The 14,033-nt window shown below is 44.1% G+C and overlaps 1 protein-coding gene across 2 annotated transcripts in view; it reads left to right on the top strand.

The window, feature by feature from the left end:
* LOC147688594 (sodium channel protein type 5 subunit alpha-like) overlaps positions 1-14,033 on the top strand; it is a 1,046,042-nt gene that overhangs the window by 148,705 nt on the left and 883,304 nt on the right. The gene's annotated exons all lie outside the window — the stretch shown is intronic.

The following is a 14,033-nucleotide window of genomic DNA, read 5'->3' on the forward strand; positions in this document are numbered from 1 at the left end:
ACTACATGCAACCTAGTGGAGGGCTTCTGCATGTGAACCTTCCTATATAATATAGAACAGTAGCCTGTCTCCAGGAAAGAGACAGAACATACATGTTATATTGCATGAGGGCCAGCTTTGTGATGTGCAGAAGGTGTTACAAAAAGGGTTAGTATGTCTATGACCCTATAGAGATACCAAAATACCCCCAGAGTGCTACACATCAGTGAAAGTACCTCCTACACTGTCACATACGTTTGTAGCAAAGACCATTACCTTTTATCCAAAGCGGCAAATGCACTTTAATGTAGCAGGCTGGATTGTGTTTTGCGTGTACTAGGAAGTGAGTGAGACTCTATGAACGAATGAAGGCCCTCTGTTAGATTCAGTCTGTCTGCCTCATAGTCTGTGGCAAGTAATAATAATTGAAGTAATCGAGCGGCCCCTTTAGTCCTTTATCTGAGTGATTATAAGATAATTATGCCATATTTAAGGACTGAGTAACAATTTCCGTATTGTGTGGATAGAAAAATTCTAAGCAATTCTGACCATGAATGTGGGACACACATTAAGTGGTAAAGAAACATACACATATACAAAGGGTCTAACCATACAGAGAGCCCCTCTGCAGAGGTACTCTTTGGTGGAGCGTGAAAACATCTAGCCAGCGGTGTTCATTGGCAGTAGAGGTAAAGGATCCATTATTATCTACCTGCAGCACTGCTGCACAGACCAGTTATGGTTGGTGAAGTGTACACTCTAAACCAGTAAGATGGATGCGTGCAGATTTTGTGGTTGATTAGAACATTAGAATGTAGGGCACTCCATTGCACACAGTGGAGTGCTCTGGACTTCTAAGGGCCAGTAGAGGCTCACAGAACAACATTCCAATGTTATTTTTCATTCACAGCTGACTCTTGGGGCCTGAGGGTATTTAAATCCCCTTGGACTCAGAGAGGCTTTTGTTTTTACCAATTAGAACATTCTGCCCTCTGAGGTGGAATGTTCTAATAGCCTTAATGGCCCGTTCCCTTGTTAAAGGCCCGAGCCGAACACTGGTGCAGGCCTTTAATGGTCGGTAGAGGCCAATAGGTCGGACTCTAAGGCTACAGTATTGGGCACCTCCTACTTGAAAAGCACCCAAGCACATAAGCATCACAAAACAGGAATTGAGCATTCTTAGACTACAGCAATCAGGCAATCCCACACCATACGGAAGAAGCCCGCCTAAGATTCCACACATTTTAGGCAGCCAGCCGCGGCCGGCAGTGGGAGTACCTGCAGGGCGGTGACGTGGGGAGGGGGAGGGGCAGGGTGGGAGGTAGCAATGTATGGATTACGGAGTTTTACAGGTAATTAAACATTTAAATAAATAAAACAAATTCAGTTGCGCGCACTGCATCGCATTTGGGGATGCAGTCCACTCAACGAAATTCGTTTTATTTATTTAAATGTTTACTTACCTGGGAAGCTCCGTAATCCATACATTCCTAATTATTACATCGGAGTATGCCAATATTTAACTCCATTCCGTATCTTCTATTTCCCTGCCCGGGCCCTTGTCCTAGTAGCAAAATACCCAGCCGAGGTGAAGTGTTATTTTATATGGCTATAGCAGAGCAGAATTACAGAAAAATATTAGTAAATGCAGCAGGTGCCCCACAGGAGCACAGGTAATGCTGAGAATATAGGGTTGATCTTCAGGACTACTAAAGATGAGTGTCTGTAGGGCCTCACAGTGACCCTCAACACCTGTTAAGGTAAATAGTACAAAACCTAGCTAGCTCACAACTAACAGGACTTGTTTGTTGTTGCTTTGTGCACAATTGCTGATTCACGAATGGAGAGGTTACAGAAATTTTTCAGGGTGTTAAAGGGAGTTGCAAAATGATGTAGGCCATTTGCACACACCATGCAACTCAGCCACATGAGCAAAGAAAATACCTGTGTATCACAAATCAGTTCTGCTTCGGCTATAGGAACCATCAATTCATTGCCGCGCCATTATGGTCATCGGTGGAAAGAAACCACAGCACTTGCATGGTAAAATAGCTGTGTGCTGTAGAAACCCTTCTCTTTAATGCAAAAAACTACCAGTGATGTGTGAAATTTTAACTCCTGCAGTGTAATTGGGTGTAAGCCTATTTTGCCATTTATGAAAGTTGTAGTGGGCGTTATGAATGCAACCAAAATAAACAAATAAAAATACATTTGCAAACTTAAAACTACATTTATGAAAAACTGTTTTTATATGTATGTAAATAATTAATGTAATCTGTCCTAACCCTGACTGACTAGAGGTATTTCAGTTGTTAGTGACATTACTTTTTGATTTGCTTCTCGCCGTAGCCAACTTCCTCCTCCTTTTCTTCTTTTTATAGATACACTTTTACGAATTGTACAACTTTAACTTTAGTTCTATAATTAAAATTATATTATAATAAAAAACAAGATAACATTGGCAAGCATCAACAATAAACTGACTATATTATACAGAAAAAAAGGGAATAAACTTTGTTCTGAAACGCCAACGATTGGTTGGAAGTCTCATTTTAAAAATGTGTCTTTATTATGTTCAGCTAATGCAAATAGTGAATGCAAACTCAACTATATAAAAGGTAGGTGTCAATCAAAGACATATTAAAGAGATTATATTGTAATGAAGTTCTAGCCCAAAGCAGGCCAATACAATCAAGTAATTCCGGGGCATGCAGAATTACTGTGTTTAAGAAACCTGAAACTCTTGTTTTAGAGCCCATCGGGGATAGCCAGAGGGCAAATCTTCGTAGCACAAGACGGTGAGAAAACAAATCCTTGAAATCCCAGCATGACACACACATCAATTACATATAAGCCTTTATTCCAAAGCTGAACAAAACGCGAGAGAATGTATAGAGACCACAAAGCATCAAAGAGCAGCAGAAAAAAAGAGACATGCCTCGAACAATGTGAAAGTATATTAGGGGGGCCTGTGGACTTGATCATACCCAAGTATGTAAATACTGTGGCACAATGGACTCATTCATTCAGTGCAGATGCTGATTCAATGCTTTCTGCCTCCATTTGTGAAAGCATAGTGGCACTTTATGCCCGGAAGGATTCTGTACATCAGTGTGTTAGCTGCTAAGCAGGAGCAAATGACTAAGCACTACTTTCTTACTGGCCGATCCAGACCCACCCAAGCTTACTCACTCACCTGCTCACCCACTCACCCACCCACCCACCCACCCACTCACTCACTCACTCACTCACTCACGCACCCACTCACTCAGAGACTCACACACTCACTCACATACCCACTCACCCAAATTAATATGCAGCCACCAGTTTGGTGAGCCAAGGTTTCCACCCCCTGCCCTTCCAATAGGCCGTCATCAGCAAATAAGAGGCTGTTTAAGTGGTAACAAAGGTCAACCCTGCGATGTTCTTTTGTGTCATGTGGTGTAGTCACTTAAGATACTTTTGTCCCTTTGGAGAACCGACTTTCAAGCCAGATGGATCAGCAAACTGCTTATGTAGCTGAAAGATGTGCATAAACTAGGGCCCTAGTAATAAGAGACATTTTGCATAAAGTGATTGCATACCCACTCTCTGCGACCTGCCTCTGACTTTGCAATGTGATTTATGTACTAATAGGTCACATAGCAAAATGTCCAGCCCAGGGGCTCGTAGAATGACATGCCTAGTGAATATTCATAAGGACCGGTGCTATTAGTGACATCCTGCATTTGGCTACAAACACCAGGACGGTGGGTTTAAAGCAGGGGTCTCCAAACCGGTCCTGGAGGGCCGGATCCATGCCAGATTTTTAAAATAACTACATGTATCTCAATGGGGATATCCCAAAAATCTGGCATGGATCCAGCCCTCCAGGACTGGTTTGGAGACCCCTGGTTTAAAGGAACAGCAGGCCTCCGCCACTTTGCATTTCCAGATGGAGATTGTTTTTTTAAAGCAGACCATTTTTCTTAAAGGAAACAAAAAGTTTACCATTTGGAAATACTTTGGGAGGAGCCGGCAGTTGTTCTTTCAACAGCTCCCTACTCCACCCCAAGGCCACCCAACAGGATTCACGGGAGGAAAGGTGTCCTAAAAGGGACACCTTCGCCTTTGCGAGTCAGCCAACAACTCTTTTGAGGTGTTGGTAACTGATCAATGGTTTGCGCAATTGTAGTTGCAAACTGTTGATAGACACAATTGCGACTCACATTTAGGAACCCCTCCCTAATTGCAATTTGAAATGGATTGTTTTTTAAATAGAAAAAAAGCCAAATCACACTATTTGTAATTGCAGTATATCTATATGTACCTGACCAAGTTTCTATAGCTTGCTACAGCCCATTGTTTTGTGATAGAAACGTACAAATTGTTTGCAACTTTGAACGAGGTAGGCAACCCTTGCAGTCATCTGTTCAGTGGCACTTTCATCAGAATACTCTCTTTCAATGCCACACAAAATACTGTGCTGACTAGTAGCAGCTGGGCTTTGTCAATAAGATGCGCTGAAATTCTGAATAAGAGCTTGCGTAAGCAGTATGTGACTGATGATATGCAGCTTGAGGTCTTAGTGCTTCGAAGCATCCAAGCCTGTCTCATGTGTTGTGGCTGTTGTATCATTTTTTTTCTTCCCCCCCGGAGTTTTATATAGCGCAAACTTGACCTAAAGGTATCTATATCAGAGGCTTTACATGAGCACCAGTTGCATTACACCAGGACACATTCATATATTGTTTTTTTGTTAGGCGTGGGGAGATTAACCCCCAGATGCATCAACAACCCATTTTGCTACTCCTTAATACCGAAAAATAACGATTCGCTATTAAGGAATAGCAAAATGCAATGCATGAAGAAATCACTAAAAAAATAGCGATTTCTTAAAATTCCTTAATTTGCGACTCGCAAATTGCGAGTCGCAATTAAGGAATACCTCCCCATTCATTCCTATGGGCCTAGAGGCCTATAGGAATGAATGGGAAAACAGTCTCAATTTGCGAGTCGCAATTAGCGATTCGCAAATTGAGAATGCGATTTCAAGGGTGCAGGAGCGTCCAAAGGACACCATGTTGCACCCCTGAAATTGATCTGTGCACATATGCTGCGCCCACAGATGCCCTTAGGGCATGTGTGTGCAACATGAAACTTTGAAAAATGCACTTTAGTGCGTTTTTCAAAATTTTTGCAAATTACCATGAAGTTCAACTTCATGGTAATTTGCGAGCCCTATTAGCGAAATCGCTATTTTTTAAAACTTTAATGCTTTGCATTTAAGGAATCTCAATTTGAGATTCCTTAAATGCAAGTAATCGCAATTTTGCGATTTCTTAATTTGCGATTTTTGCATTTGGGATGACGCAAAAATACCGGTCCCAAAGGGGCAGAATCTGAGAATCTGCCCCTTTGTGAGCGGATTTTACCTCGATGCATCTGGGCCTATGTGATTTGTCCAAAATCACAGGATGTTGAGCATCGTTGCCGAGACTCGAACGCGGTTCCCCAGATTTGAGGTCGACCGTCCTAGTAGTTAGGCCACATCCTCTCCCCAATTAATTCTGGACCTTGATGGACCTGCAAGTCTTGAACCACGTCGCCTTGCACACTCACTTCACACTTTTTAGTGATGCATTTTCTGTTGCTCTGTGCATTTCGTGACCTTAAGAAGTTTAGGGCCCCTGGATTTTTAGTATTTTTTATTTGGTATTCTTGTCAGCATTTATTCATATGTATTCTTTAACATGTCGATGGGATTAAGCCGTATTTTCTTTTTGAGTAAAAAAAATGAAATTGCAACTGCTATGCTCCCGTATTAATTTGTATGATGAATGTGCACTTAAGCTAACAAGACTGTTGAGTTTTACTGCACTAAGCATTCAAGCACAAATAATGTAAAACTTACCTGAAAAGAGTTGCTTTCAAGTAGCTCGACGTGTCACAATTACAGCTGTCTGAGCTTCGCATAAAAGGTTGTCGGTTTTTAATGGTTTCATCTGCTGGCCTTATGCAGGGACACTTCAAATGAAAACAAAAAAAAGTATTTCTGTGTTTTTATGTTTTTACAAATAATCACACAATGGAAACACGTTGTTTTCTTCCTATATTTATATGTAAACATCGCTGAGAACGAAAACTGGTAACACAAATAATGTTATATATTAATATTAAATTACTTAAGAGTGTTTTCTGTTATTTTTTTTAAAGCGCAAACTTGACCCCGCAGGTATCAGAGCGCTTTACATGAGCACCAGCTGCATTACAGACGGAGACATTCATTTTTGTTAGGCACAGGGAGATGAAGTGATTTGTCCAGAATCACAGGATGTTGAGCGGACGCTGAGACTCGAGCATTGCTGAGTCTCTGTACTGTTGGTTTCATGCCAGCCAACCAGACTGCTTGGGATGGAGGCCTTAACTACCAGTATTGAGCGAATCCCCAAGCTCCAGCAAGAAGCACCGAAATACAGCGTTCAAGTGATGTTCCCTCAGTCCAGGGTCTCACACTCACCCCCCCTCCCTCTTTCTCACTCAAGGTTCCTCCCACGGCACCCTTCCTTTCGCAGGCACCCTCCTTCCATGCAGCCTTCTTCAGCTCTTCTGATCTGTCACTCCCTGTCACCCCCCTCAGTCTCTACCCACTCCTCTCCGTGTCCCTCTTTCTCCTTCTTCTCCTTCGCCTCCATCATGATGTCAGGCAGGGCTCATCTGCATGGCAAGAATAATACCTGGTGTTCTTCTGGTTGGATGGACAGTGAGGGTCATGGGTCATGGGAGGGACGTCTGATAGCACTGGTAGACTTCCATGCTATTAGTGCTGTGAGCAGGGCAGAACTGCAAATAACCCTGTGCTCTGTTCTCACACCTGACATCCACTCCCAACCAAGACCACACACCACCTCGCTGTCTGCTCCCCACAGCCCCTCCTTCCCCTGCAGGACCCTGCTGATGATTTAGCAACATGAATCATGCTGAGATCCAGCAGCAGGGAGGGATACAGAGGGATGAGTGGAAAAGAAGCAGCTGCGGGGAAGGGTGAGTTGAAGAGGAGGTGGCTGCGCTGTACAAATCCGTGTGCTCAAACATTATTCATCTCGGAGCTGCTCTCCTTTTCCATTTCCCTTTCTCTTACTCGCACATGCGCCCTTTCCTTCTATATATACCCAGTGGCGGCTCGTCCGCTAAGGCACAGGAGCGTCACCTCACTGTTTTTTTCAGCAGTTTAAGAAAAAAAATAAAAAGATAATAACCCAGTTATAATCATTTTCTTTTTTCTTTTTCCGAGAATGGCAGCTAAGCTTTGCGAGGGAGGCGGGGCGGGGCTGACAGAGCAGCCGAGGAGTGGTTTGCCCCATTCCTAATTGCACATGACTGTTTGACCGGCCCTCTCGGGCCTTCCAAATCAGTCATGCGCACTATCCCACTTCTCCCCAGGCTGCATTACAGCCTGGGTGGAGAACATGCCCAGGCCCATATGCCCCATCTGAGCGCCGAGCCACAGCGCTCAGTCCAATCACAACACTGCATTGCAGCATTGTGGGGAGCCTGGGTGCTTCCAGGCTGCTTCCTGTTACTGCCGGCGGGAGGAGGAGAGACATGACCAGGATGGAGAGGCAAGCAGGTAAGTTTAATTATTTTTATTATTTCTCACCCCCCTCCCCCTCACTGCCCTTCCACCCCCAATCGGTGCCTGCCCCCGCTATATATGCCCCCCACCCTGGCTGGCTCCATGGCCAGAATTGCTGAATATTATCATACAATAGAATTTTGTAGTTGGCCTAACCATGGCACCCTCCTCACTTGAGCAGTGACTGTCCTCTCTCACAATCCTTTCCTCCTTGCCCCTGGTTCACCTGATTCAGCACCTGTGCCCCATTACCTTCCGAATCTTGTCCAGTGAGCCCAGAAGTGGCCTTATTACAATTACATTATGTCATATGGCACTCAGAATAAGGCGTGTATCAAAGTGCTCCCCAAGCATCTAACTATTGAATATCAGGATTTAGGGCACGAATGAGGCCTAGTACTGCCCAATGGGATTCTCCGCCATGGCTGACTTCAGTAGCTACCTAGTCCATGAATTGTACATGCAAAACACCATATTTCAAATGATCTTTTATATAATGCCAAATATCCATCACTGCGCCAGATTTGAAATGTTGCCCTTATGGTAATTTCCAGATATTGATAGAGCAAGGTTTTTGCTGTAGTGAATCACTAGCCTTGCTTTCTGTTGGGAGTTTGTTGCCTCGCTTACTGATTTGGCGCGTAAGTGTATGTTCTGTAGTACTACTGCCCATGCTCATAAAAGCTTTTCTAATTCGATCCCATAGTGTTGATGTTTACCTTTGACTCTGGTATTAAGAATTACGTGTTGAAATCAGTTATCATAATTGTAATTTCTGTAAATTACTCTTTGAGACTATTACAAAAAAACTTGTTAAGTTCATACTGCATTGCTGCCATTTCTTAACACTGTAAATAACAAATGTTTACTGCCCAATTAAATGATGCTTAATTTTCCAACTTCAGAGGACCCATAAATTAAGTCAGTTTTGCTGGGTCCCAAACTTGTGACATTCATATAATTGCAAGTGTTAGGGGCGAATGTTTACTCGCTGAGCCATCTTGCCAGAAGCTGAGTATTTGAGGGCGGTCATGTTTTAGCAGACCCTTCCGCTTGTCAACACCATTTACTACCCCTCTTATGTGTAACGCGCTAAGGTTGCCATAGCGCATCTGTTTACTTTGGGTTAACAGAGTGGTAGGTTTATACAGAGGCAGTAAGTGGATAATTGAATCTTCCACAAACACTGGGGCAGTCCATTAAACTAAGCGAGGCAGATGTGAGCTCCAGAGAGCTAACATCAACTATTCATCAAGCGGAGGCCCCACTCAACAGCTGCCAGCCTCCATCTAGCCAGTGACTCTCTTCCGCGTAGAAGCCCCTGGCTTACATCTGAATCCCTGCGATGCTTCCGTCCCTGAAAAAGATATGAGGCACCAGCATTCATCAGAGGCCAGACAGCTAGTCTGACTGTTTTTAAACCGGAATTTTTCCAGCTAAAAAGAAAAATGCGTCAGTAAAACATTGTGGATCAGCCATCTTGTTTTTTCAACGGCCCAGAACAGAGCAGTCTCGAAGTTATTGTTATTGCATTTATATAGCTCTTACTACCCCTGACAAGGCATTGAAACACTTTTCGGTGAGTAGCACACTACCCTGGAACCCAAAGTGGATTAGTATAGGGAAATAAAAGTTGTTGATTGGGGTGATGGACACGTGAGTCTGTTAGTTGGATTTAATAGGATTAAAAAGGGATAGAGGAGGGAAGAGTCTAGATCGTGTTATTTGGAAGGTCACAGTAGTGAAATGAGGTTTGGGATGAGTCAGAAAGTGGAGGTAGAGGATATACTGAAAGAAGTATCGAATGAGACATAGAGTAGTGAATTAGTGAGAGTTGAAGGTTTCTTTCTCTACAGTGGGGTAAAGGTATTAATATAGGGATATACAACTACATAGAAAGGTATACATTTATATGGAAAATAATAAAAATATGGATACATATTTTGAGATTCAGACTTTCAAACTTTGCTGTACATACAACTAAATTATTTATTTTTATTTGCTTATTTTTTGTTTTTTTTATTTATATTATATAAATGTTCCCGGTATTTCAGTAGGGAAGCACTTACAGATACAATAGTTATGATCATATTTGCACATTGTGATAGATTAAAAAACTAAAAACAGAGACCTATACACTTATAGTCAAATAACTTATATGCAAACTATACAGTGACCTATATGCATGTTAAGTATCTATCTATCTGTTTTTGTATCTTTCTATCTTTCAAGTATTTTGTCCTGGGAAAGTCCATTTATAATTGGTCTATAGTTGTTTGTGTTATGCAGGTCTAGGTGTATTTTCTTTAATATTGGGCGTGTTTATAGCATTAAATGCTGGGAGTACATTTGGGGTAAATCTTACCCTGATAACACATTTAACAAGCGTGAGCAGCTGCTCACACTCACTATCCGTGGTCTGTTGCATTTAGCCCTATTTCTTAGCACAAAATTCACCCTTGTGTCCATTTTGGACGCAAGGGGGCATTTTGGCAAATAAGAACTAGTGCTAAAAGCAGAATTACTCTCCTCAGGCAATTATGTGTACTCTTGCACATTTCGTAGGTAAATGTGTGATTGCGCTACACAGAACTGCGCCAGTTTCGCGCACCCCATATATTATATTATGGTGCAGGATTCAGCTAGAGGATTCACCTCATTTACACTTCATTGGACTTTCAGTTCCCTCCAAACTCTGAATGGAGCCATGTATATAAGATGTCAGATTTATACACACAATTGCGTGAGTATGCACAGTGCTTACAAGGGGTACTTACACTGACGTCACTGATAATTACATGTCTGAGTATGTCATACATAGGTATGTTTTAGCTACTGACAAGCGATAAATTGGAGCAGCTATTCGTATACATGTTTTTATTGTACATGACATGCTTCCAGTCTTCTCCTTATCATGTCTAACAAGCATTGAAGATGCCAATAGGTCTGACCTTTGCTTTGTAAATATTTGAGTTGCCAACACAAGCGGCCATTTTTAAGAATAAAATATTTCAACGGCATTCAGAGATGGCTTCATATTTAAAAACAGGATGCATACTTATTGTACCATTATATACATTTCTTTTTGTTTCTGACTACAGCTAAGTACCTTTTATAAGCATAAATATTTTTCATAGTAATTGACAGTGTCATGCCGCATTTTATTTACAAGAACGTCGAAGGTTTCTTATCAATTTTCTTAAGATTTTGTATTAACCTTTTAGCTTTATATACTTTTCATTTGTTTTCTAACAACAGCTGTAAAGTATGTGTTGCAAATAAGAACACAGTTTTTCCTATGGTGGTATTTGTAGAGCCGAACTCAAGAGCCACAGGGTACTGAACCGGGGCATAGAAGTTACAGTCTTTAGGTGAAGGTCAGGGGTAGGCATGGGCGAATTTTGCGGATCTCGCGTTCGCGAATTTTGCGGATTTGCGGATTCGCAATCCGCAAAATCCGCGAATTCCCGCGAATTTGCGGATTTTTTTTTTTTTTTGTGTTCGCCCGTGTTTCTGCCAGTTCGCGAGGGTTTTTACAATTTCGCAATTTGCGAACTTACCTGTCGGGTCGCAAGTTTTGCGAACTTGTTGTTTCTACATGTCCAGCCTGTTTGGGACACTCTTCTTCATCACTGCCACTCTCTGTCACCACTGCCACTCTCTGACTACTCATGCCACCCTCTGGCCCACCCATGCCACCCTCTGTTTCATCACCACACCCTCTGGTTGTCCAGTGTACATTATTTTCGGCAAAGCAAAGCACACCTTCCCTGCCTCAAGTGACCTGAATTAATTTGGGGCTGATTAATGTGTCACAGAATATTTTTTTAGCTGGCACCTGCTTCCTTAGTGCGCCCTGATTAGTGATCTTTTGCACTTGCTAAGTGCTTTCATTGTTGCAAAATTAGTTACAACACCTGCCCTGCCCCAACTGACAATAATGAATTAGGGGCTAATTAATGTGTCACTGAAAGAATTTAAAGTTCCAGCCTGGCACCTGCTTGTCTGCTCCTTTAGCTGTAAATCAGGACCTTTGTGGCATACAGTTAAGGTCAGAGCAGGGTCACACAATAGTTGCAAGCAGGCAACCGAATTCTGGAGGGCCCCCTCAGGAAGCAATACAAAGAATCGTTACAAATCATGAGGTTGACCTTTTGCACCTGCTCATTGCTTTTGCTTTTGCTGAAATCGTTTTGCGGTTTTTTTCGCGCTATTCGCGGGGCGCGGCGTCGTGCGAAACCGACCGCGGAAGCCGCCAATTCGTGCGAATGAGCATTTTATTTTTTTGCGGCTTGTTGTTTCGCGAGTTTTTTTGCAGTATTCGCGAGCCGCTTGCAGCGCAACACGCGAATTTACCCCAAGGTCGAGTACGGGCGCGGCCATTTTGTTTGCGTGACGTATTTCCGTTTCCGCCCGCTATGTATAATCTCGCGCAGTAAGCGCATTGCGAGTAGAGGTTCGCACGAGATCGCGCGGGAAATCTAGAGGTTCGCACGAGATCGCGAGGAAAATCTCGCGCGAACTGACTTTCGCGCTCGGAAACGGGCGCCGGCCATCTTGTTTTTCATTCATTTCCTGTGTCTGGGCATGGTGTTTAATCCTCTTGATATCTTTCCCATCCTTTGCTTGTTTTCAGTTTTTTTTTTACGATTTTGCTTCTTATCTATCCCTCTCTTTTCCTAGCTGTATATTTTTGTCTTTTCTGCTATTTTTCTTTACTTTTAAACTACTTTTGTAAACTCTTTTCTTTTCTTCTTCCCTATCCTATTCTTTCTTAATTTTCTACTTCTTCCTACCTTACCTGCCCAGACCATGGTCAAGCCAGGCGCCGTGAAGCTGCCCAGGCACTTGAGGGCCGCAGCGGCGGCGGGGAGTAGTGCTGGACCCAGTGGCAGGACAGCAGGCGTGAGATCGAGGGGGGAGCAGGTGACGCGCCGGGAGATATTCAGCCCGGAGGAAGTGGGCGCGCTGGTCTACTTCGTCCAGCGCCGCCTGCCCAGGACCATCGCGGGAGGCGGCAGGATCGCGGCCGGCGGCTATAACATGCGGGAGCGCCGGAAGCGGTGGGAGAAGGTGTGCTGGGCCATATCCCACCTCTACGGGGTCCAGCGCACCTACAGCCAGGTCACCCATCGCTGGACGGACCTCCTGGACCGCGAGCGCGACCTGCTGGACCAGCTCGGCTTGGAGATCCCCGGGCTTGGTGAGTAGTAGTAGCCATTGGCATTTAATCACTCACTACTATGATGTTTTCTCCTGCTCTGTGTTGTTGTATTGCAAATATTTGTTTTTTACATGGAGCAAGCCAATAATGCCGCTGATGACGATTACATTGTAGTTAAATTATATTTCAAAATCTTCTGTGCATTTCAGGTGCACTGCTCTCCTTCTCAGTGGGGTTGCTACTATGCTTATTTGTTTTCTATTTCGTGGTCTCATTGGCCTGAGTAACTATTATGTATGAGTGTACTTAACAGAACTGCGTAATGCTAGACACTAGGGGGCAGATTACATTTACAAGCCCCTTGCGCCACGTTTACGTTGCCTTGCGTGACGCAACAGCGGCGTAAACGTGCCGCATCCCTGCAAGTCATTTACAGCATGACGCATCTAGGGAGATGCGTCACGTTATAAAGCCATGGGCCTGCACCACAATGGGTGCGTTCCTAGTACGCAGGGTGGGCGGTCCAGCGGCTGTGCGCCTCGCAAAATTGCCTGCGTGAAATCTACAAGATTTAACGCAGGCACTTCTGCGACGCTGCTACGTCAATTCAATTCCTTATGTCTGCTCGAAGCAGGCGAAAGGACTGACACAGCATGTAAAGTATTGGGTGGCCCTGAGCATTACTGGAGTTGCATTGCGTTGGCGACGTGACTCCAGCGATGCGCCGCTCTTACGTGACGAGATGCGTCACGCAAGTGCCTACCCTTGCGCCAGGGCGCGCCGCATTGTAAATGAGGCACATCTGCCGTGTCGCAAGGGTAGTTTTGCGTGACGCATTTGATCTGGCGCATCTCTGGAGATGCGCCAGAACGCGTAAGTAAGTATGCCCCTAAGGGGCAGAATTGCAATTACCGTCGCATCCCTGCAAAGTAGCAGGGATGCGCCATTAATTGTGCGGCCCGCTACCACCACCAAACATGGTGCGCCGTATTTGCAATGCGGCTCCCCATGGGCCCAAAACGTCACCGAAGCTTTACTGCTGGAGTTGCGTCGCAACGATGGCGCAGCTCCATCAATGCTCTGGGGTACCCTATCTCCCCAATGCTGGGTCAAGCCGTACGTCTGCTTCAAGCAGGTGCAGGGTTTGTGTGACGCATCATTGTCCTAAAGGTGACTGATTGATATTTTGTAGATTTCCCTCAGCCACTATTAGGATGTGTTCCAGCGCAGGAATGCCCTCCCTTGCGCCGGAACGCCCCCTGATGGCGCAGGGCT

Source organism: Lissotriton vulgaris, chromosome 10, assembly GCF_964263255.1.
Source record: "Lissotriton vulgaris chromosome 10, aLisVul1.2, whole genome shotgun sequence".
Taxonomy (NCBI): Eukaryota; Metazoa; Chordata; class Amphibia; order Caudata; family Salamandridae; genus Lissotriton; species Lissotriton vulgaris.